The 26678-nt window shown below is 39.1% G+C and overlaps 1 protein-coding gene and 1 pseudogene across 3 annotated transcripts in view; one reads left to right on the top strand and one right to left on the bottom strand.

Moving 5' to 3' along the window:
- LOC132538177 (elongation factor 1-alpha 1-like) overlaps positions 1 to 13724 on the top strand; it is a 45372-nt pseudogene extending 31648 nt beyond the window's left edge.
- The window catches only part of DCDC2 (doublecortin domain containing 2), a 208869-nt gene that overhangs the window by 168589 nt on the left and 13602 nt on the right, over positions 1 to 26678 (bottom strand). The gene's annotated exons all lie outside the window — the stretch shown is intronic.

Below are 26678 nucleotides of genomic sequence, written 5' to 3'. Positions count from 1 at the left end.
GAAACTCAGAAAAAAAACTTAAAATACCATCAGGAAGATTAATGAAGCCAAGAGCCGGTTCTTAAAAAAAGATAAATAAAATAGATAAACTACTAGCTACACTCACTAACAGAAAAAGAGAGAAAGGTATGGTGTAATCACTCAGAAATGAGAGAGGAGATATTACAATAGACGAGTCAAAGATAACAAAGATCATGCAAAATTATTATGGATATATATGGAAAGAAATTTGGCACCTTAGAAAAAATAAACACATTACTAGAGTCATACCAACTGCCAACCTTGACATAAAAGAAAACAGATCAATTCAATTTAAGAGGCCGATGACTAGTGCAGAAATTGAAAGAGTAATCAAAAACTTCTCGGCGAACAAAAGTCCAGGTCCAGATGGATATATTAATGAAGTTTATAAAATATTCAGAGAAGAATTAACACCCATTCTCCTCAAACTTTTCCAGAAAATAGAAGATGGAACACTCCCAAATACATTCTATAAGGTTAATATTACTCTGATCCCCAAAGCAGGAAAGGACTCCACCTAAAAAGAAAACTATAGATTTATAACCCTGGTGAACACTGATGCAAATATCTTCAACAAAATACTGACTAATAAAATCCAACAATATATTAAGAGAATAATCCATCATGACCAACTGAGTTTCATTCCTGGGAAACAGGAATGGTTCAATATCCGGAAGTCAACCAATGTAATCCACCACATGAACAAAAGAAAGATAAAAGTAACATGATCTTTATCAATTGATGCAGAAAAAGTACTTAATAAGGTTCAACATCTATTTATAATAAAGGCCCTCAAGAAGTTGAAAGTGGAATGAAAATTCCTCCAATAACAAAGGCAATATATGACAACCCCATAACTAACATCTTGCTCAACAGGAAAAAATTGAAAGCTTTCCCCTTAAAATCAAGAACTAGGCAAGGATATCCACTCACCACTTATATTAAACATAGTCCTAGAAGTCCTCACCATCACAATCAAGCCAAAAAAAAAAAAAAATCAGGAATTTATATTGGGAAGGATAAGGTTAAATAAATTATCATTATTTGCTGATGTGGTTATACATAGAGGACCCAAAAAACTCCACCCAAAAAATACTAGAAATCATTAATAAGTTCAGTAAAGTAGCAGGTTACAAAATTAATATGCATAAATGTGGAATTTCTTTTTTTTTTTTTGCCTCCAGGGTTATCACTAAAGCTTAATGCCTGCCTACAGTACAAATCCACTGCTCCTGGCAGCCATTGTTTTCCATCTTGTTGCCGTTATTATTGTTGTTATTGCTATTATTGTTGTTAGAGCAGAGAGAAATCAAGAGAGGAGGGGAATACAGAGAGGAGGAGAGAAAGATAGATACTTGCAGCCCTGCTTCAGGTGGGGGACTGGGGGCTCAAACTGGGGTCCTTACACTGGTCCTTGTGCAATTGTGGCATTTCTTTATACAAAATAAAGGCCAGAAGAAAGGAAACTGAAAGAAGCAATTTCATTTGCAATCAAACCCCGAAAGATAAAATACCTAGAAATAAATCTAACAAACAGGGTGAAGGACCTTTTCAATGAAAACTGTAAGACACTGTTAAAGAAATAGAGGACGACACAAAGAAATGGAAGAACATCCCTTGTTCAAAGAATGGAAGAATAAATATCATTAAAATGACAATCCTGTGGTCCGGGAGGTGGCACAGTGGCTAAAGCACTGGACTCTCAAGCATGAGGTCCCGAGTTCAATTCCCAGAAGCACATGTACCAGACTGATGTCTGGTTCTTTCTCTCTCGCCTATCTTTCTCATTAATAAATAAAATCTTTTAAAAAATGGCAATCCTGCCAAAAACTATATATTCAATGAAATCCTTATTAAAATCTTATTAACATATTTCAAGGAAATTGAACAGCCAATCCAAAAAATTAGTATGGAACAATTAAAAAAATAGCAAAAGCTCTCCTGAGGAAAAAGTAGAAAAATGGAGGCATTATAAATCCTGAATTTCATTTATACTACAAATCAATAGAAGTTAAAACAGTATGGTGCTAGAATAAAAACGGACATATGGACCGGTGGAGTAGGACAGAGAGCCCAAAACTAAACCTACACATGTATAGTCATCTTATATATATATGACAAAGGGGCCAAAACTGCCCAGTGGAGTAGGAGAGTCTCTTTAACTATTAGTGCTGGAAGAACTGAACAGCAACATGTAGAAAAATAAAACTAGAGCGGTCCAGGAGGTGGTGCAGTGGATAAAGTATTTGACTCTCAAGCATGAGGTCCTGAGTTTGATGCCCAGCAGCACATGTACTGAAGCAATGTCTAGTTCTTTCTCTCTCTCCTCCTGTATTTCTCATTAATAAATAAATAAAAGACTGAAATTGTATGCATATACAAACTATTGTATTTACTGTCAAATGTAAAACATTAATCCCCAATAAAGGAAAATAAATAAATAAAAAAGTAAAAAAGGAAAAAAAAAACTAGACCACCAACTAACACCATATACAAAAATTAGCTCAAAATATATCAAAGATATAGATATTAGACCTGAAAGCATAAAATACATAGAACAGGGGGCCGGATGGCAGTGCAGCAGGTTAAGCACACATGGTGCAAAGAGCAAGGACCCATGCAAAGATCCCAGTTCGAGCCCCCGGTTCCCCACCTGCAGGGGGGTCGCTTCACAGGTGATGAAGCAGATCTGCAGGTGTCCATCTTTCTTTCCACCTCTCTGTCTTCTCCTCCTCTCTCGATTTCTCTCTGTCCTATCCAACAACAAGAATAGCAATGGCAACAACAACAAGGGCAATAACAAGGACAACAAAATGCAGAAAATGGCCTCCAGGAGCAGTGGATTCATGGTGCCAGCACTGAGCACCAGTGATAATCCTGGAGGCAAAGAAGAAATACATAGAACAAATCAGTGAAATATTTCATGACATTAAAATTAAAGATGTATTTGGAGAACTCACCCCATGGGCAAGGGAAACAAAACCAAGATTGAACAAATAGGACTATATCAGACTGTAAAGACACATCGAAAGAAAATTCCATAAGGATAAATAGGAAACCTAGCAACTGGGAGAACATATCCACACACCATATTTCAGATACATGCTTGATATCAAACATCTATAAAGAACTCATACAATCTTTTGGTGATGGGAATGGTGTTTATGTACACACCTATTAAATTGTAGTAATATAAATCACTAATTAATATGAGAGGGGGAAAAATTGATTGTATGTCTAACAAAGGGACTTTTCAAAGCTAACCTAATTACCAAATAATGTGATGATAACAGTAATTATCCACTGTCTTCTCGAACCCTAAGACAGCAGGAACCTCACATTTCCACTATAGAACCTAAACTTCCCCCAGTCCTGGGACCCTAGGGTAGGGCCCAATTTCCCGCATGCTTCTCCCAATTCTTATCAAATAATATTGCATCCACTGATCACAACCTAATCAACACAACGAGCCACCCCAGCATGCTTCACTTCAGACTGTGTCCAGAGACTTCAGGTGTGGAACAACAACCCTTCAGCTTCATCACTCGGGTGAGACCTTTCCTTTCATAGTATTCTCTAATTCCATCCCAGGTGGTTCACTTCCTAACAAAGTCCCAAAACCTAGATATAGACCAGGTTCCAGGAGATAGAGCATATGTTCACACTTATCCATAAACTAGGGCAAATATATACCTGAAAGCAGTATACACTAGAGTTTGCAGTGAGTACCCCCCCAACACTTCATCTCCACTAGTCCAACCTTTGGGTCCATGATTCTTCAACAATTTGTTTGGCTTTGTATGTTAACTCTCTTTTCAGCCACCAGGTTCCAGATGCCATCAGGATGTCGGCCAGGCTTCCCTGGACTGAAGACCCCACCAATGTGTCCTGGAGCTCAGCTTCCCCAGAGACTCACCCTTCTAGGGAAAGAGAGAGGCAGACTGGGAGTATGGATCGACCAGGCAACGCCCATGTTCAGCGGGGAAGCAATTACAGAAGCCAGACCTCCCACCTTCTGCAACCCACAATGACCCTGGGTCCATACTCCTAGAGGGTTAAAGAATAAGAAAGCTATCAGGGAAGGGGATTGGATACAGAGTTCTGGTGCTAAGAATTGTGCTAAGTTTTACCCCTCTTATCCTATGGTTTTGTCAATGTTTCCTTTTTATAAATAAAAAATTTTTAAAAAGAAAGAAAGAAAAACAAGTTCCCAACTGACTATTGTTATTTTAAACTCTTTCTAAGACTATAAGGAATTCTTTTTTAAAAAAATATTTTATTTATTCCCTTTTGTTGCCCTTGTTGTTTTATTGTTGTCGTTGTTGGACAGGACAGAGAGAAATGGAGAGAGGAGGGGAAGACAGAGAGGAGGAGAGAAGGATAGACACCTGCAGACCCGCTTCACTGCTTGTGAAGTGACTCCCCTGCAGGTGGGGAGCCGGGGTTCGAACCGGGATCCTTATGCCGGTCCTTGTGCTTTGCGCCACCAGCGCTTAACCCGCTGCGCTACAGCCCAACTCCCAACTATAAGGAATTCTTCCCATTCCCTTTAAGATCCATATTTCTCCTAGTCCTGGGTCCTCGGGACTCTGCTCCTGTTTCTTGATGTTTCTTCTCTTAGATCCTTTACCCTGTTATTATTGTCTCTGTTTACCTCAGCTCAATCAATGCTGCCAACGTCATCGTGTCACATTATGCTGTTACTAACTTGTTGCTATGAAGCTCAAGAAAAGATTACTAAGATATAGGCCCCTAGGAACAGTCCTAAAATAGAATTGCTAGCTTTCTAGGGGTGTGGATCAACCTGCCAACACCCATGTCCAGCAGAGAAGCAATTACAGAAGCCAGAACTCCTACCTTCTACACCCCAAAAGGAATTTTGGTGTATACCTCCAGAGGGGGAGAAATGTTAGGGGAAGATAACTAGAGGGCTCTGAAACCCAGTGGCATCAAGAATCAGAGAGAGAAGATATAAAAAAGGAAAGATATTCAGAAGTAGTAATATGTGTATGTGTGATTTAAAAAAAGAGAAGGCAGGACCATTTAAAAAATGGACAAATATATATATATACATATATATATATACAGACAGATAGTTATAGAAATAATATCTATCTGTGACCTTTGGAGAACCACTACAGTTTCCAAAGGAGGGAATGGAGATAGAACCCTGGTGGTAGGAGAGGTATGAAACTGTAGCCCTGTTGTTTTATAATTTTGTAAATCATTAAAAAAAATTAGAAAAAAACCCACAAAGTCAAAAGAGCCAAAGGTCATTTTATATTATTGAAAAGTAACTGAAACAGGAATAAAAAAGTGACTAGCAATCTGATTAGAAGTCTAATTTCTATATATTATTTTATTTAATTATCAGTCAATTGAGCATCCATGAGCACTATCCCACAAATTTGCACACTGGGTTTAGTGCAAATCGTATGAAGCATAAGGACCCACACAAGGATCCTGGTTTGAGCCCTTGGCTCCCCACCTACAAGGGGGTCACTTCAAAAGTGGTGAAGCAGGTCTACAAATGTCTATATTTCTCTCCCTTGCTCTATCTTCTTCTCCCCTCTTAATTTCTCTGTCCTATCAAATGAAAAGTTTAAAAATAAATAAACAAAAAGAAAAGAAAAAAGGCCACCAGAAGCGGTGGACTGGTAGTGCTGGCAATGAGCTCCAGAGACTGGAGGCAAAAAAAAAATTATTCACTATATTAATATTGATATGCGTATGTGCATATGTGTATGCATATGAATACACACATACCTCTCCTACCACCAGGGTTCTATCTCCATTCCCTCCTTTGGAAACTGTAGTGGTTCTCCAAAGGTCACAGATATGGGTTGACTATTATTTCTATAACTGTCTGTCTGTATATATTTGTCCATTTTTTAAATGGTCCTGCCTTCTCTTTTTTTTTAAATCACACATACACATATATAATTTTAATTGATACTTTATATCACTTTTAATCCAGCTTTTTATTTTATTTTTTAATATTTATTTATTCCCTTTTGTTGCTTTTACTGTTGTAGTTATTATTGCTGTCGTTGTCGTTGGATAGGACAAAGAGAAATGGAGAGAGGAGGGAAGACAGAGAGAGGGAAAGAAAGACACCTGCAGACCAGCTTCATCACTCGTGAAGTGACTCCCCTGCAGGTGGGGAGTGAGGGGCTTGAACCGGGATCACCGCCTACACTTAACCCGCTGCACTACCAACCGACTCCCCTAATCCAGCTTTTAAAGACCAAATATGGCTGGGGAGATAACAAAATGGCCACACAATAGACTTTCATGCCTGATGCCTAAAGGTCCCAGATTCAACCTGTGACACCAGCATAAACCACAGTTGTGCAGTGCTCTGGTATCTCATCTGTCTATCTCTCTATCTCCCTCTTTCCCTCCCTCCTTCCTTCTCTCCCTTTCCTGTCCTCTTTCATTAAAATAAAGTGAGGATTGGGAGTCGGGCGGTAGCACAGTGGGTTAAGTGCACTTGGCGCAAAACACTAAGACTGGCATAAGGATCCCAGTTCGAGCCCCCGGCTCCCCACCTGCAGGGGCATCCCTTCACGAGCAGTGAAGCAGGTCTGTAGGTGTCTATCTTTCACCCCACCCCGGTCTTCCCCTTCTCTCTCCACTTCTCTCTGTTCTATCCAACAACGACAATATCAACAACAACAATAATAATTACAACAATAAAACAACAAGGGCAACAAAAGGGAATAAATAAAGATTTTAAATAAAGTGAGGATTATGGGGGAGACAGCATAATGGTTATGCCAAAGACTTCCCTGCCTGAGACCCGAAGGTCCCAGATTCAGTCTTCTGCAACACCAAAGCCATAGCTGAACAGTGCTCAGAAGAAAATTAATAATAATTATCATTACTAATATTTTTTTAATTTTTTAAAACTTATGACACTTTAAGTTAATAGGAGTGTATATTAACAGCATTCCCACTACCAAAGGTCTGTGTTCCTTTTTAATTTTTAAAAATAAAGTGGGAGGGAAAAGATATTTCCTTAGTTCTAGCTGATGGAATGACCCTAGCCATTTAAAGTAGAGTGAGAGGAGGCCAGGTGGTGGCATGGCACACCCAGCTGACCACATACATCAGTCACCATGCACAAAGACCTGGGTTGGAGCCCCTTCTTCTTCTAGCGTTTGCCCTTCTTCCGTAGCCAGTCAACAACGTCAGGTTGAGCCTGATGTAAAGTTTCGAGACCTCCTTTAAATCTGGAGAGGTGGCAGTCATTGACTATGTGGGTCATAGTCTGTCTGTAGCCGCAGGGGCAGTTCGGGTCATCTCTGGCTCCCCAGCGATGGAACATAGCAGCGCACCGGCCATGGCCTGTTCGATAGCGATTGAGGAGGACCCAATCATAACGTGCTAGGTCAAAGCCGGGTTGACGCTTGCAGGGGTCTGTGATGAGGTGTTTGTTCTTTACCTCAGCTGACTGCCCCACTCTCTACCTACACGGGAGATGCTTCATGAGTGTAAAAAAGTAGATCTTCAGATGTCCCTCTTTCTTTTTTTTTTTTTTTGCCTCCAGGGTTATAGCTGGAGTTCAGTGCCTGCACTACCAATCCACTGCTCCTGGAGGCTATTTTTTTTCCCTTTTGTTGCCCTTGTTGTTTATCGTTGTTGTTGTTACTGTTGTCATTGTTGTTGGATAGGACAGAGAGAAACTGAGAGAGGAGGAGAAGACAGAGAAGAGGGAAGATAGACACCTGCAAACCTGCTTCACCGCTTGTGAAGCGACCCCCCTGTAGGTGGGGAGCCGGGGGCTCTAACCCGATCTTTACACCAGTCCTTGCACCCTCTGGTCCTTGCACCACTCCTTGGGCTTTGCACCACCTGCACTTAACCCGCTGCACTTAACCCGCTGCACTTGACCCGCTGCACTTAACCCGCTGGCTTAACCCAATGCACTACCACCCAACCCGCTCTTTCTCCCTCTCTATCTCCTTCCCTCTCTCTCTTATCAAATGAAACTACAATGAAAAAAAAATGGCTGTCAGGTGCAACAGATTCAAAATTCTGGCACCTAGCCTCAGCAATAACTCTCGTGTCAATGCAAAATCTCGAGTGCTAGAATTTTGTCATTTGCTCATTTGAAAGAATCTGTGGATACAGGGTTTATCAGTCAGCACATAATTTACAAAATTCAGCAGGCTGTCCTGGAGGTGGCTCAAAAGTAGAGGGTAGGACTTGCATGTATGAGGCCCTGGATTCAAATCACCATGCACCACATATGCTAGACTAGAGTGATATTCTAGTCTCTCTCTCTCTCTCTCTCTCTCTCTCTCTCTCTCTTATGAAATAAATAAACCTTTTCAAAATGCAACCTGGGTAATATTAGACTTGTTTAACAAATAGTACTAAAAGTTGGCAATCCAGCTATATCAGGTTGTATAATTGGAAATGATAAAGATGACATGAGATTCATAAATCTTTGAAACTCAGAAAACACTTGCTACTAAATGGTGATAAGAACACAAAACAAGATAGACTATTATGAGAAACTTCCTTGAGACTTATGTTCCTGGTTAAACATTACAAATAGACTATCAATTTAATTTAATCTCTCCCACAACCCCCCATGAGTTAGAGCTTTGACCCCCCCACCCCCCCCCACCCCCAGCTAGTAAGTGGGCTGAAATCAACCTTATTTCAGCAATCCAAACATCTAAACTATGTAATCATGGACTGACATCTGAGCATGATCTGGCTGGCTGCTTATAAAGGAGTCTTTCACAGTGACAAATGGGATTTTTTCATCGTTAATCAAGCCAGACACTAAAGCAGACAACCTGCATTCTTCATGCTGAAATCAGTCAAATGCAAATAAATAGGCCTACCTTTTTTTTAAAAAGCCTCCATGTATTTTGAAGTGCATTAAAATCTGTTTTAGCCAGTCAACACCCATGTTCAGCGGGGAAGCAATTACAGAAGCCAGACCTTCTACCTTCTGCAACCCTCAACGACCCTGGGTCCATGCTCCCAGAGGGCTAAAGAATGGGAAAGCTAACATGGGAGGGGGTGGGTTATGGGGATTGGGTGGTGGGAATTGTGTGGAGTTGTACCCCTCCTACCTTATGTTTTTGTTCACTAATCCTTTCTTAAATAAAAAAAATTTTTAATTATTTATTTATTTATTTATTATTGGATAGAGACAGAGAGAAATTGAAGGAAGAGGAAAATAGAGAGGGAGAGAGACACCTGCAGCCCTGGGCCCAGGGGCTTGGACCTGGTTCCTTGTGTACTTAAGCAGGTATGCCACAGCCTGGACCCCCCCAGCCCCCAGGTTCAGTCTTCAGCAGTACCATAAACTAGAGCTGAGCAGTGTTCTGATAAAATTAAATAAATAAATAAATAAATAAATAAATAAGGAAAATGGGAAAAAATATCTGTTTTAGCTTGTACATAAAGACTTGTATTCTGCCTGCTAGGCACAGTACTCTTTCAGTTATTTCTTTCAGTATGATGATACAAATAAACTGAGGCAGGCAAGAAAGAAAGAAAGAGAGAGAGAGAGAGAGAGAGAGGAAGGAAGGAAGGAAGGAAGAAAGGAAGAAAGAAAGGAAGAACTGAATCACACTACTTCATACTTGAACCACTCCTGAGAGAGCAACTAGATGGTTGGGGCACAGATTGGGAACAAGGACCTAGCAGAACCAAGAATCCAAATGGGACCCAAACCCAAGGCTTTGGGTTCCTTAACAAAGTTCTCAAATCTACACTGCACAATACTAGTCAAGTTCACACATCTATTGCTGCTCTGTGTTATGCTATGTCTTTGAGACCAACGTCTCCAGAAAATGGACATTTAAAATTTAAAAAGAGAGAGAAAGAAAACATAAAATTGCTCCAATTTAAATGGTAATAAAATATGTTGGTAAATGCCTAACCCTAATAAAACATGAATGCTATCACATAATTTTAAATGCTACTATTTTACACTTCTGAGTTATACTTTCTCCCTTGTACACACCACTCTCTTGAATTTTCTTTTCTGTATATACCTTGTGTGGGAGGAAATCTGAAAGCTCTCTGGATGACTGCTATAACTGTTAAGCATGTTAGGCTATCTACCTGTGGAGAGCAGTATGGAGAACTCTCAAAAGACTAGAGATGGACTGCCCTACAACCTGGTAATTCCTCTCTTGGGAATATATCCTAAGGATACAAACACACCCATCCAAAGAGATCTGTTCTGTGTATACCAATGTTCATAACAACACAATTTGTAACAGCCCAATCCTGGAAGCAACCCAGGTGTCCAACAACAGATGAGCTGCTGAGAAAGTTGTGATATAGGGGCTGGGTGGTGTCGCACCTGGTTGAGCACACATGTTATAGTGCGCAAGAACCTAGATTCGAGCCCCTGATCCCCACTTGCAGGGAGAAAGCTTTGCAAGTGGTGAAGCAGTGCTGCAGGATTCTCTCTGTCTCTCTCCCTCTCTATCACCCCCTTCCCTCTCGACTTCTGGTGGTCTCTATCCAATAAATAAAGATAATAAAAACAGATTTAAAAATTAAAAAAAAGAAAGTTGTGATATATACACACAATGGAATACTACTCAGCTATCAACAATGATGTGAAGTCACCATCTTCACCTCATCTTGAACGGAACTTGAAGGAATCATGTTAAGTGAGCTAAGCCAGAATGGAAAGATAAAGATCTCATTCATGATCTTAAAGACACAAGAACAGAAAGGGGAAACAAAGTAAATTTGGACTGGTTTGGTATATTGCATGAAAGCAAAAGACCTTGGGAAAGGAAGATGTGGGAGGGGCTGTGATTTCAGGTCCTGGTACAGGATAGTGGATCTAATTTGGAGGTCAGAGTGTTTTAGCATACAGCTATCTTGGTGAGATGAGAAATTGTACCCATGTGCCAACAGCTGTACTCTAAACCAATAGAAAAAGAAAGAAAACTCACTCCAAAATGGATTTTTCTCCATATCCTTTATATTTAAGCTATTTCCTCAATTTTTTGTTGTTGCTTTTTTATTTTTAGTTTTTTGGTTTCTCTATTGGGGAATTAGTGTTTTACATTTGACAGTAAATACAATAGTTTGTACATGCAGAACATTCCCCAGTTTCCCACATAACAATACATGTTGTTGCTTTTTCTAATATTGTGGCTGGAAGCGTGGAAGTGCCGGTAAATCTTAGCGCCACATCCTTATTTGCATTGGAGGAATGTGAAACTGCAGAAATCATGACAGAAGGTATCAAACAATGTGAACTATTACTAACCATTCCAGCACTTCTTCCCATACATTGCCTCCTCCACGAAGGAGAATTTTTTATTTTAGTTGAAGACTACGAAGGAGTTCTGTGGACTTCTGGGGAAGGTTCTGATAGCTATCTAATCCACAAAACCTTAGATTTTGAAAGTGAAGTCAATATCAATTCATTTCAGTCATCTTTGTACACAACTGAAATAAGTGAGTCAGAATAGGTTTATATCTAGAAACCACTATAGAAGAAAGAAAGGAAGGAAGGAAGGAAGGAAGGAAGGAAGGAAGGAAGGAAGGAAGAAAGAAAGAAAGAAAGAAAGAAAGAAAGAAAGAAAGAAAGAAAGAAAGAAAGAAAGAAAGAGGAAGGATATGTAAAGCTTCTTTTTTAAAAGTTTTTAGTGGTCTTCAACAGTTAAAAAATAAAGTGTTGGGAGTCGGGCTGTAGCGCAGCGGGTTAAGCGCACATGGCACAAAGAGCAAGGACCTGTGTAAGGATCCCAGTTCGAGTCCCCGGCTCCCCACCTGCAGGGGAGTCGCTTCACAGGCAGTGAAGCAGGTCTGCAGGTGTCTATCTTTCTCTCCCCCTCTGTCTCCCCTCCTCTCTCCATTTCTCTCTGTCCTATCCAACAATGACAACAACAATAATAAATACAACAATAAAACAACAAGGGCAACAAAAAGAAATAAATAAATATTTTTTAAAAATTAAAAAAATAAAGTGTTTTCACTCAGGTAGTTTCATCTCAGGTAGTTCACTTTCTAACAAAGTCCCATAACCTAGACATACAACAGTTTCTGTGAGAGAGAGCTTATGTTCACACGTATCCATAAACTACTGCAAAATATATACCTGAAAGCAGGATTACACTAGAGTTTGCAGTGAGTACCTCCCTAACACTTCCTCTCCACTATTCCAAACTTGGGATCCATGATTGCTCAACAAATTGTTTGGCTTTGTATGTTAACTCTCTTTTCAATCACCAGGTTCCAGATGCCACCAGGATGCTGACTAGGCTTCCCTGGATTGAAGACCCCACCAATGTGTCCTGGAGCTCAGATTCCCCAGAGACACACCTTACTAGGGAAAGAGAGAGGCAGACTGGGAGTATGGACCGACCAGTCAACGCCCATGTTCAGCGGGGAAGCAATTACAGAAGCCAGACCCTCTACCTTCTGCAACCCTCAATGACCCTGGGTCCATGCTCCCAGAGGGCTAGAGAATGGGAAGGCTATCATGGGAGAGGGTGGGTTATGGGGATTGGGTGGTGGGAATTGTGTGGAGTTGTACCCCTCCTACCTTATGCCTTTGTTCACTAATCCTTTCTTAAATAAAAAATTAAAAAAAAAAAATTAAAAAAATAAAGTGTTATTTAAAGTTGGCCTAAATTATTCAACTTTCACACCACAGTGATGGCGACAAGTTAATTTGTAAACATTGTAAACATTGAAGCCAATTATCTACCGGGTCTAAAGAAATTATTTTCTTCTCCTGAATTTACAATATCTGATATTATTTTTCAATTTGCTTATTCTTTTTTAATTTTATTATCTTTATTTATTTGATAGAGACAGCCAGAAATGGAGAGGAAGGGGGCATACAGAAAGAGAAAGAGACAGAGAGAGACACCTGCAGCACTGCTTCACCACTTGTGAAGCTTTCCCCCTGCACATGGGGTCCGGAGGCTTGAACCTGGGTCCTTGTGCACTGTAACACGTGTGCTCAACTAGATGCACCACCACCCAGCCCCATCAATTTGCTTATTCTACTCTACATATATTATCTTCTAAAAGCCTTTCCAGAGTTCTCTTACAAGAATTCCCATTTTAATTTCTGATTGGAATATAGCAAGTACATTGTTATGGCTAAAAACTAACCTATTATCTGGTATTAATAGACCCCTTATAGCCAAAGAGATAGTTGAATTTATGTGTGTGTGTGTGTGTGTGTGTGTGTGTGTGTGTGTGTGTGTGTATAATCCAGGTTTAAACTCCAACACCATACAGAAGTATTATACCACCAGAGGAGGCTCTGGTGCTGTAGTGTCTTTATCTCTGTCTCTCTATGTGTCTGTGTCTCTCACTCTGAGAGCAGAAACAAAGTGAACATACATGAGACCCTGACTCTGCAAAAAAAAAAAAAAAAAAAGGAAAGGAAAGGAAAAAATAAAATGACTTGATAAACATTCTTGAGAAAATGAAATCAAGAATATGCTAACAGCATTCAACAAATGGCTGAATATAAATGATTTTACATCTTTGACTCTACCTTGCTAGTTATTTAATCATAGCTTCCTGTTATTCCTACCATATGAAAGTAGTCCCTTTGACTTTATCATAAAATTCAATAAGCAAACTGCATAATTATTCTGAAATTTGAAACTAAATATTGTTTTTTTGGCAGATACACAAATATTCATCAGCCAAATGATTATCATATTCTAGAAGATGTTTAAATCATACTACTGTTTGATTCATAATTTTACTGTATTTGTTGATTGATTGATTTAATGCCACCAGGTTTATCGGTGGGGCTTAGTCCCTCCATGATGAATCCTCCACTTGTGGTAGACATTTTTCCTTTTTTTTTCTTTTTCTTTTTTATTAGACAGAAATTGAGATAAGGAGAGATAAAAGAGACCCTTGCAACACTGCTTCACTGCTCACAACGTGTATGCTTAACAGGGTACACCACCACCTAGCCCCCAATTCCTGAAATTTTATCTTCTAAGTTCCTCTTACTGTGTTTCTTGAGGAGCCAGGGCTTCATTCATGAGCAATTTCACTGCTCCCAAGTCACTTTTTTATTCACATAGAAAGACCAAAAGAAGAGAAGAGACACAACACCAGAGCTTGACCTAATGTCACAGCACTTCTCATGTGTTCCTGGGGTTCAAATCGGGGCCCTTTGTATGGTAAGACATGCACTCTACCCAGTGAGCTATAGAAAGTTCCTTTCTGTGAACAGAAAATAGTAAACATTACTCTTAAAAATTGTCTAGAGGTTCCTACTCATGACCACAGAATGTGAGCTCAGATCTAGAGGGATGCAGAGGTCACATAGGCTCCTAAGTTGATTATGGGCCTTAGATCACATCAAATCAAATCGATGGGGTTTAGAGTCAAAAATATTTATACACCTTCCCCATATTTGGGAGCTACTCCTTTCGCTGGCCCAGCATTCTGGTCATTTTTACAGCCATGACATCATCTCCCCAGACAATAACTTGGATCCACTTGCATATCAGATTTCAGGCTCAGGCAAAAAAAAAATAAATAAAAAACTAGTATAGCCACAGACCCTTTGGAATATAACTAAAATATGCCTACTAGCTATCTACAAAACAGAGAGCCCCTCCAACTATTCCAGCCTTTAGGTTCATGATTAGTCAACAATTTGTTTGGCTTCGTATGTTAACTCTCTTGTCAGCCACCAGGTTCTAGATGCTACCATGATGCCAACCAAACTTCCCTGGACAAACAACCCCACCAATGTGTCCTTGAGGTCCAATTCCCCAGAACCCCACCCCACTAGGGAAAGAGAGAGGCAGGCTGGGAGTATGGATAGACCTGTCAACGCCCATGTTCAGCAGGAAAGTAATTACAGAAGCCAGACCTTCAACCTTCTGCACCCCATAATGACCTTGGATCCAAACTCCCAGAGGGTTAAAGAATAGGAAAGCTATCAGGGGAGGGGATGGGATGCAGAGTTCTGGTGGTGGGAATTGTGTGGAGTTGTACCCCTCTTACCCTAAGTTTTTGTCAGTGTTTCCTTTTTATAAATAAAAAAATTAAAAATTAATTGTCTACAACCTAACCAACGCAACGATTGCCACCTCAACATGCTTCATCTCAGACTGTGTCCAGAGACTTCACGTGTGGAATGACAACCCTTCAGCTTCATTACTCAGGTGAGACCTTTCCTTTTATAGTACACTCTAATTTCATCTCAGGTAGTTCACTTTCTAACAAAGTCCCATAACCTAGATATACACCAGTTTCTGTGAGAGAGAGAGCTTATGTTCTCACGTATCCATAAACTACTGCAAAATATATACCTGAAAGCAGAAGTACACTAGAGTTTGCAGTGAGTACCTCCCTAACACTTCCTCTCCACTATTCCAAGCTTGGGATCCATGATTGCTTAACAAATTGTTTGGCTTCGTATGTTAACTCTCTTTTCAATCACCAGGTTCCAGATGCCACCAGGATGCTGGCCAGGCTTCCCTGTATTGAAGACCCCACCAATGTGTCCTGGAGCTCAGCTTCCCCAGAGACACACCTTACTAGGGAAAGAGAGAGGCAGACTGGGAGTATGGACCGACCAGTCAACGCCCATGTTCAGCGGGGAAGCAATTACAGAAGCCAGACCTTCTACCTTCTGCAACCCTCAATGACCCTGGGTCCATGCTCCCAGAGGGCTAGAGAATGGGAAAGCTATCATGGGAGGGGGTGGGTTATGGAGATTGGGTGGTGGGAATTGTGTGGAGTTGTACCCCTCCTACCTTATGTTTTTGGTCATTAATCCTTTCTTAAATAAAAAAATTAAAAATAAATAAATAAATAAATTGTCTAGAGGGCCTTATTTTAGTGGGAACTGCAACTGGAATATCTTCGTGAGAATAGTATGATGCTTCAATTAGGTGGTTTTTAAATATACATGGTTAGCAATTTTACCACTCTGAGATACTTTTCCTATATCACAAGATTAAAGCTATTTTAATGCTAATTTATTAAACTTCTGTCTCTACTTAAAACAGCTTACTACTATAAATATTTAAAAAGGCATGCAAACCCTAATTTACATGTCTTCCAATTTCACAGATGTCAGGTTCCCTAAGATCATGCCTCAACACCAAACAAAAAATATATTTGGAACAAAAGCCATGATACATGTTAATAGACAAACTAATATGACCAAACTTTTAGATTTTGGCAAAAGCTAATACAGGTTACTAATGGATTTTTTTCATTAGGTCAATATGTTTCAAGTTGACACAAATGCTTCTTTTTCCTCTTCTCCATACACACAGTTCAATAAGAGACAGGTAAAAAATTGGAAAGTGTGAAAAGAGAAAGATAGTGAAGAGACAGCAAACCAGAGTTCCAGGCCTGAGACTTAAGAGGTCCCAGGAATAGTCTCTGGCACCATCTTATGCCTGAACTGAGCAGTGTTCTAGTCTCTCCTTTCTCATTCATGAAAAATAAATCTCAAAAATCTCTTTTACATGTGAAAGAAAAATTAAATAGTCATTTGTTCTTTGGCAAAGAACCCTGTCTTAATAAAGTTTGGGGGCATGCAGGGTGGGAGAACATGGGAAGAGGGGGTTCCAGGTCCTGTTGCATGATGGTGGAGGAGGACCTAGGGTAGGGTTGAGAGTTTTTTTGCAGAAAATTGAGAAATTTTACACATGTATCAAAAATTATTTACTGTAAACCATTTTAAAAAATCAAAGTAAAAAATAAAAAAAGATTTAAATTTTAAAAAACAAGGTCTAGACAACATCATCCTTCCCCTGGAATCACCATGGCCACTGATATAAATAGGCTGTCCATTCATGAAAGAATTTTTTAATTAGCAGTTAAACTAGAGATATGGGGAAAAGTATAAAATGAAAGACTAAATAGGAACTTCATTTATTGTTGGAGGAACTCTGAAAGTGGGTTTTTATCTCTATTACTCTTTGACAAATTAGTAAAACTGACTAACATAACCTATACATCTTTCCTCAAGTTAAAAAAATATTTAGAAGTTGAACTATTTAATAATTCTGCCATTGAACACAGAATTTCCAGGCTAAAGATTAGTGAGTTAAATCTCACAGCCCCATGCATTCCTGCATTAAAGTTAATAATTACACCCAATTTAATGTCTAGAATCCCATTTCCAACCAAAAGCCTCTAAGTACTAAATCTCATGGTATGTTTCATTAACAATAATGCTTAATGATTAAACTGAAATGTGAAGTTTTAATAATTATGCTAAAAAATCTTGAAGATATCTATCAGAATAGGCAAACTGAAGTATAATTCCCATTCCCACAAACTTTTTGGACAAGGCAAAGTTTTGAAGCTCAAAACTCTATTGCTTTCTGTTCAACTCTCCAAGGTCCTTCTCCTTAAACCAAGGTTTATCCAAATTCTTTGAAAATTAAATTCTAAAATGAGGCACATTTATTTAAGAAGATTCAACATGGTGTTTAGCCATCAAGGAAACATCTATTTCTGAGGAAGACATTCATTTAGGTCATGCTTCAGATTTTAATTTGGAAATTTCTTCTTAAAGTATCACTTATCTTTTTTAAATATTTTATTTATCTATTAATAAGAAAGATAGGAGGAGAGAGAATGAACCAGACATTACTCTGGTACATCTATTGCTGGAGATCAAACTCACAACTTCATGCTTGAGAGTCCAATGCTTTATCCATTGCACCACCTTCCACACCACAGGTATCACTTCTCTAACCAAAGGACAGAACATTTACTAATAGATCTTTTAGAATCAGGTGAGCCTGATACTCCTCTATGTCTCTTCTTGTAGACTGTTGCTCTTATGGTGAAAAAGAGCAAATAAAAGGAGAATGAATCCAAAACCCTTGATTAAATATTTTTAATATAAATGTGAAGAAAAATATCTTGGGGGTCCGGTAGTAGGGCAGCGGGTTAAGCGTACATGGTGCAAAGCGCAAGGACTAGTGTAAGGATCCCGGTTCGGCCGGGCCCGGGCTCCCCACCTGCAGGAGGAGTCGCTTCACAGAAGGTGAAGCAGGTCTGCAGGTGTCTTGTCTTTCTCCCTCCCTCTGTCTTCCCTTCCTCTCTTGATTTCTCTCCATCCTATCCAACAACAACAACAGCAATGAGAGAACAATAATAATAACAACAAGGGCAACAAAACAGGAAAAATGGTCTCCAGGAGCAGTGGGTTCATAGTGCAGGCACTGAGCCCCAGCAATAACCTGGAGGCCACACACACACACACACACACATATATATCTTTAAAATGTTTTAAATATAAACAAATTTTTTAAATATAAGTCTTTCCTAAGGGACTAGGTGGTAGTGCACCCAGCTGAGCACACATGTAACCATTTGCAAGGACCTGGGTTTAAGCCCCAGTCCCCACCTGTGGAGGGAAGCGTCATGAGCAGTGGAGCAGTTTGCAAGTTTCTCTCCCTCTCTTGCTCTCCTTCCTCATCTCAACTTCTCTCTGCCCTATCAAATAAAAAGAAAGAAAGTAAAATCGTTTCTGCTTACCTTGAGAAGACAGATTAGCAACATTCAAGGAAACAAAATAAAGCTCTGTGATGGCAGAGGGGGACCTAGTGGAGGTTGAATTGTTAGGTGGAAAAGTGGGAAATGATACACATGTACAAATTACTGTATTTTACTGTCAACTGTAAACCATTAATCCTCCAATAAAGAAATTTTAGAAATAGAGTTTTGCATCAAAGTAAAAGACTCTGGGGTACGGCTGCGGAAGGGTTCAGGTCCTGAAACATGATGGCAGAGGAGGACCTGTTGGTGGTTGTATTTCTATGTGGAAAAGTGTGAAATGTTACACATATACAAACTATTGTATTTTACTGTTGACTGTAAACCATTAATTCCCCCAATAAAGAAATTAAAAAATAAATAAATAAAGCTCTAAATTGTACATATCAAAAATCAACAGGAACTGGGTTGGGAGTAAAAGTGAAGTCAGACAGAGGGAGAAAAGAGAAAGGAAGCTGGGCAGACGCGCAGCGGGTTAAGCGCAGGTGCCACAGAGCACAAGGACCAGAGAAAGAATCTGGGTTCCAGCCCCCAGCTCCACACCTGCAGGGGGGTACCCGCCTCATAAGTGCTATCTTTCTCTCCCCCTCTGTCTTCCCCTCCCCTCTCCATTTCTCTCTGTCCTATCCAGCAACGACAACTGCAATAACAACAATAATAGTAACAGCAACAATAATAAACAACATGGGCAACAAAAGGGGAAAAAAATGGCCTCCAGGAGCAGTGGAATCATAGTGCAGACACCAAGTCCCAGAAGTAACCCTGGGGGCAAAAAAAAAAAAAAAAGTAGAAAAAAGTTGAAAAGAGAGAGAGAGAGAGAGAAAGAAAGGAAGCCAAAAAGCAAAACCAAAAACTTCAGCCTGAATTGGGCATGTATAACTAACACATAGCAAAATGAGGAAGTCTGATATTAAGCTTTCGCATTGTCAACATTTCTATATAACTTATAAAATCTACAACTTTTCTATAAACCTTTTGCACACTAATGTGCGTGTGCATGCAATGTCTGTCTGAATATCAATGGAAGTGTTTCATCTCTGAGTTGGTGGGATCTTCAAGAGATAAGATACTTGGGGGAAATATTCACAAATTCAACTAATACTTGGGAAGAAGTGCAGAAGTAATATGAAATAATAATTCCTGCAGTAATTCAAAGAAGTGATGGGAAGAATATTGGGGCTACAAATGCTAAGTAATTCCAAGTCAAGTCAACTTTATCCTGGTCATAAGGAGATAGACAACTCTATCCACTATTTGGGATGACCATTAGTAACTTAGGTGTCTGCAACTCCGGAGAAATGAACCATTTTTTCTATAAATTGGGTAAGCATTACTCCTCAAAATTAATGTCATAATTACTTGACCAATCATTAATAATAAAGTTCAAAAACTACCCAGTCCTCAAAACATCAGCTTCTGAATCATTAAAACCTAAATTATACCAAGTTCTGCAAAAAGACCAATGTTGGTCAAGTCAAAATCAAGGCAAACCAGGAAAATTTAGTTCCATGAGTAAAAAGTCCACATTTGTTTGGTTCCTAGGTAATAAGCACCATGCCTGGACATTCCAAGGATACAATAAATACTTGTTGAGTGCTGCTAATGGTCACTAAATGTAGTTCCAAGGTATACTAGAGAGACAATGAATATATCTCACAAAGGTTTACCTAGAGTTGTTAGTTAACCCTCCTGAAAACAAAATCTAAGTAGATACTGTCCATGAAGACTTGTAAATTATTTGAGACATCCCACAATATGTAAAGTGCAGAATAATCAGGCAGTCATAGGGCAAATAATTCCCATAACTGCTGATAAATAACATTTAATAGCATAGAAAAGTAAGCAGTTATCAGTCTATTAATGGCAGACACTACATAAAATATGCTGACTTACAGACACTTACAAAGTAATAAACTGCTCTGATGTATATGTTAGAGCCTAATCAGGGGGCAGAGAGGTGGTTCAACACTACAGTGCATGCCTTATGTGTGAGACTCTTAGTTTGATCCCTGATATTGTATATGATGAAATACTGATCTCTCCTCCTTTTCGCTCTCATAAAAAAAAAAATGTAGGGGCTGTGAGATAGCTCACCATGTATGATGACCTGTGTCTGAGTCTGTGAACACCATATGAGAGCACAACACAATGGTTCATAAGTGGTAAAACAATGCTGAGATTTCTCTCCTCTCTGTCTCTCACCCTATATCTGAACAACAGCAAAACAAAAAGTAGTTTTTCAGGTGTAGTGGAATCATGTAGGTGCAAAGGCCTAGTGGGAAAAAAAAAAAAGTACTGTCAACTCAGCTGTATCTACCCAGAATAGGAATAATTCTATAGTGCCAGAAAACATATTTAGTGATTTGGTATAACAGAAAAGCACTCAGAGAAAGATACTGAGAAAGAGAAAGAAGGAAATGATCATTTGTGAGATTTGCATTTTTACCAAGGGATTCTAAGGTAGGCATATTTAGTTGTGGCTTGTTTGTCCGTTTCCATCAAGATAAGTGAAGATTAACAATAGATTATTACAATATAAGTATGGTTTAAGCAATTAAAGATCTTCAATAAAGTATGAGGACTTGTAAAATCTAGGATTTTCATCAGTTTAAAAAAAAGTGGGCGGTAGACTTTAAAATAGATAAGATTTTAAAAGACAGGAACTACTTAATGCTCAGAGGATCAATCAATCAATCATGAGGACTTAACAATTATTAACATCTATGCACCCAATGAGAAGCCATCTAAATACATCAAACATCTCCTGAAAGAGCTACAGCAATATATTAACAGCAACACAGTTATAGTAGGGGACTTCATCACCCCACTCTCTCAACTTGACAGATCATCCAGGGAGAAAATCAATAAAGACATAAGGGAGCTAAATGAAGAGATAGATAAACTAGAACTATTGGACATTTTCAGAGAAAATTCATCCCAAGAAACTGGAATACACATTTTACTCAAATCCACATGGGTCATTCTCAAGGATAGATCATATGTTAGGCCACAAAGACAGCATCAGCAAATTCAAGAGCATTGAAATCATCCCAAGCATCTTCTCAGACCACAATGGAATTAAACTAACACTTAACAATCAACAAAAGATTAGTAATAGTCCCAAAATGTGGAAGCTCAACAGTACACTTCTTAACAACCTCTGGGTCAAAGAGGAAATCAAAGAAGAAATCAAAATGTTTCGAGACTTCAATAAAAATGAAGACACAAGCTATCAAAATATTTGGGACACAGCTAAGGCAGTACTGAGAGGGAAGTTCATAACTATACAAGCACACATTAGGAAACAAGAAAACACACAAATAAATAGCCTGATTGCACATCTTCAAGACCTAGAAGTAGACGAACAAAGGAACCCTAAAGCAACCAGAAGGACAGAAATCACTAAAGTTACAGCAGAAATAAATAACATTGAGAATAAGAAAACCATACAAAAGATCAACGAAAGTAAATGTTGGTTCTTCGAAAGAGTGAACAAAATCGACAAACCTTTAGCCAGACTCACAAAACAAAAAGGGAGAAGACCCAAATAAATCGGATAGTAAATGAAAGAGGAGATATCACAACAGACACTGCAGAAATTTAACATATCATGTGAGGCTTCTATGAACAACTATACGCCACCAAGCTAGAGAACCTGGAAGAAATGTATGATTTCCTAGATACCTACCAACTTCCAAAACTAAGTAAAGAGGAAGTGAATAACATGAACAGGCCCATCACAGCTAATGAAATTGAAACAGTTATCAAAAATCTCCCCAAAAATAAAATTCCTGGACCAGATGGTTTTACAAATTAATTCTACAAAACCTTCAAAGAAGAACTAATACCTCTACTTTTAAAAGTCTTCCAGAAGATTGAAGACACTGGAATACTCCCTGCCAGCTTCTATGAAGCCAACATCACTCTGATACCAAAAGCAGACAGGGACACAACCAAAAAAGAAAACTATAGACCAATATCTCTGATGAACATAGATGCTAAAATATTGAACAAAATTCTAGCCAACCGGATACAGCAGTATATTAAAAAGATTATTCATCATGACCAAGTGGGGTTTATCCCAGGCATGCAAGGTTGGTTTAATATACGTAAATCAATCAATGTGATCCACCACATCAACAAAAGCAAGACCAAAAACCACATGGTCATATCAATAGATGCAGAGAAAGCCTTTGACAAAATCCAACATCCCTTTATGATCAAAACACGACAAAAAATGGGAATAGATGGAAAATTCCTGAAGATAGTGGAGTCTATATAGAGCAAACCTATAGCCAACATCATACTCAATGGTGAAAAACTGGAAGCATTTCCACTCAGATAAGGTACTAGACAGGGCTGCCTACTATCACCATTAATATTCAACATAGTGTTGGAAGTTCTTGCCATAGCAATGAGGCAGGAGCAAGGAATTAAAGGGATACAGATTGGAAGAGAAGAAGTCAAACTCTCCCTATTTGCAGACAACATGATAGTATACATGGAAAAACCTAAGGAATCCAGCAAGAAGCTTTTGGAAATCATCAGGTGCCGGGCTAGCTTCGCTGGTGGAGACAGACGACCCAGGACTCATGGTTGAGCTGTACACAGTATCTCTTTATTCATGCAGAACGCAGCACAATCTAAACCAAGATATGCTAAAACTAAATTAACTGAAAACTCACAAACCTGTCCTTATATACACTTGCCAAGTAGTGTGTAAACAGGATGTGATGTAGAGAGGGTGGAGTGAAAAGAGAGTGGTGGAAAATCAGGGTGTGACAAGGAGAGGGGGCGGAGCAGGCGAGAATTCTACCACAGAACCACCAATGCCCTGGAGGGAGGGTGGTGCTTAGTTAGTGATTTATGTAAATAGACCGCAGCTTTGAATGGGATTAAACCAATGGCATACAGGCATGCCTGTGCTTAGTTAAGCAGGATTAGACACACAAACCAGGGGAGCTGGCATACTACCCAACAATCAGGCAATACAGTAAGGTGTCAAGCTACAAAATTAACATTCAAAAGTCAGTGGCATTTCTCTATGCAAACACTAAGCTAGAAGAAATTGAAATCCAGAAATCAATTCCTTTTACTATAGCAACTAAAACAATAAAGTATCTAGGAGTAAACCTAACCAAAGAAGTGAAAGACTTGTATACTGAAAATTATGAGTCACTACTCAAGGAAATTGAAAAAGACACAAAGAAGTGGAAAGATATTCCATGTTCATGGGTTGGAAGAATTAACATCATAAAAATGAATATACTACCCAGAGCCATCTACAAATTTAATGCTATCCCCATCAAGATCCCAAGCACATTTTTTAGGAGAATAGAACAAATGCTACAAATGTTTATCTGGAACCAGAAAAGACCTAGAATTGCCAAAACAATCTTGAGAAAAAAGAACAGAACTGGAGGCATCACACTCCCAGATTTCAAACTGTATTATAGGGCCATTGTCATCAAAACTGCTTGGTACTGGAACATGAATAGACACACTGACCAGTGGAATAGAATTGAGAGCCCAGAAGTGAGCCCCCACAGCTATGGAGATCTAATCTTTGACAAAGGGGCCCAGACTATTCAATGGGGAAAGCAGAGTCTCTTCAACAAATGGTGTTGGAAACAATAGGTTGAAACATGAAGAAGAATGAAACTGAACCACTCTATTTCACCAAATACAAATATAAATTCCAAGTGGATCAAGGACTTGGATGTTAGACCACAAACTATCAGATACTTAGAGGAAAATATTGGCAGAACTCTTTTCCGCATAAATTTTAAAGACATCTTCAATGAAACAAATCCAATTACAAAGAAGACTAAGGCAAGTATAAACCTATGGAACTACATCAAATTAAAAAGCTTCTGCACATCAAAAGAAACCACTATCCAAACCAATAGACCCCTCACAGAATGGGAGAAGATCTTTACATGCCATACATCAGACAAGAGTTTAATAACCAGAATATATAAAGAGCTTGCCAAACTCAACAACAAGACAACAAATAACCCCATCCAAAAATGGGGGGAGGACATGGACAGAATAGTCACCACAGAAGAGATACAAAAGGTAGAGAAACACATGAAAAAATGCTCCAAGTCTCTGATTGTCAGAGAAATGCAAATAAAGACAACAATGAGATACCACTTCACTCCTGTGAGAATGTCATACATCAGAAAAGGTAACAGCAGCAAATGCTGGAGAGGGTGTGGGGTCAAAGGAACCCTCCTGCACTGCTGGTGGGAATGTCAATTGGTCCAACCTCTGTGGAGAACAGTCTGGAGAACTCTCAGAAGGCTAGACATGGACCTACCCTATGATCCTGCAATTCGTCTCCTGGGGATATATCCTAAGGAACCCAACACACCCATCCAAAAAGATCTGTGTACACATATGTTCTTGGCAGCACAATTTGTAATAGCCAAAACCTGGAAGCAACCCAGGTGTCCAACAACAGATGAGTGGCTGAGCAAGTTGTGGTATATATACACAAAAGAATACTACTCAGTTGTAAAAAATGGTGACTTCACCGTTTTCAGCCGATCTTGGATGGACCTTGAAAAATTCATGTTAAGTGAAATAAGTCAGAAACGGAAGGATGACTATGGGATGATCTCACTCTCAGGCAGAAGTTGAAAAACAAGATCAGAAAAGAAAACAGAAGTAGAACCTGAGCTGGAATTGGCGTATCACACCAAAGTAAAAGTCTCTGGGGTGGGTGGTTGGGGAGAATACAGGTCCATGAAGGATTCAGATGACCTAGTGGGGGTTGTATTGTTATATGGGAAACTGGGGAATATTATACATGTACAAACTATTGTACTTACTGTTGAATGTAAAACATTAATTCCCCAATTTAAAAAAAAAGTGAAAAAAAATTTAAAATTTTAAAAAGTGGGAATCACTGAAAATAGACCATCTGGCTCTTCACAGCTGCTGCACAACTGTAGGAGGAGCAATGCTCTTTGGACTTCCTAGCTGGCTTGCTAGGGAGCTAGAGGTAAAGTCGCCTTTGCATCTTTTCCACCAAGCTGATTTTCCCCTTCTATCAGGGGCAGGTTTTATCTCTCTCAGACAGATGTAAGTATAAAAGAACCCCTCAATCAAGTTGTAGAAAGAGACATTCTCAAAACTTTTTTTTTAATCTATGAAAAACAGGCAAAGAAAATTAAATGTTGTTATACTTAACACCATTTCAAACTGGCTGACTCTGTCATCTATTCTTCTCCAGTCCTCTGAATACATTTCTCATGCAGCACATAGTCCGTGGATATTAATAATCAATTTATTTCCGTCTCCTGCTCTATATTCTAAAAGAGGAGAGCAGTGAAGTTTTTATCGTATTCCTGGAGCCTAACAGTTCCCTGTACATCATAAGTATTCTAAATAAAACTATCTGCTTGTCTTCACTGCACATACTGTGTATCCAGGCCTCTTGCATTATAAAGCATATCTTCCCTTTTTAAACAGTTATGTAAGTTTTCTAAGATAGCCCACCCAGTGGAGCACACATCATACTATGACTGAGTTCAGGTTCAAATCCCAGTACCACAAGGAAGCACCATGGAAGTAACCTGGGGGAGTTCCAAGGTCAGCGGAGCACTGCTATAGTATCCTCTCCCTCTCTCTCTCTCTCTCTCTCTCTCTCTCTCTCTCCATATATACATATATATATGTCTCTCTATCCATCCATCACTCTCCCATATATATCTATCTCTCCAAAATAAACATAATTTAAAAAATCAACTTGGGGGTGTGAAGAGATAGCCTAATGGTTACACAAAAAGACTCTTAAGCTCTCACATCATAGGTTCAGTCTCCCACAATACCATCAGCCAGAGCTGAGTAGTACTCAGGAAAAAGATAAAAGTAATAATAAAATAAATATATAAGCCAATTTAAGAGCCATGGAATTGTGCATGTACATGACCTCTACACACACACACACACACACTCACCACCTCACCACCACCACAAACAACAACAGTTATTTGAGAATATCATTATTGAAAGAATTGACTATGCAGAGAAGACATGGGAAGGAAGATTATCAGTGGGAGATGCAAATCTAGGTCAAACAAAATGCTTCTTTCTTCCTTCTTTCAAAAGGTCACAAGTGACTTTGT

Source organism: Erinaceus europaeus, chromosome 4 (assembly GCF_950295315.1).
Source record: "Erinaceus europaeus chromosome 4, mEriEur2.1, whole genome shotgun sequence".
NCBI classification, from domain to species: domain Eukaryota; kingdom Metazoa; phylum Chordata; class Mammalia; order Eulipotyphla; family Erinaceidae; genus Erinaceus; species Erinaceus europaeus.
Note: the sequence above shows the minus strand (reverse complement) of the source record. Positions and strands in the feature narration are given on the sequence as shown.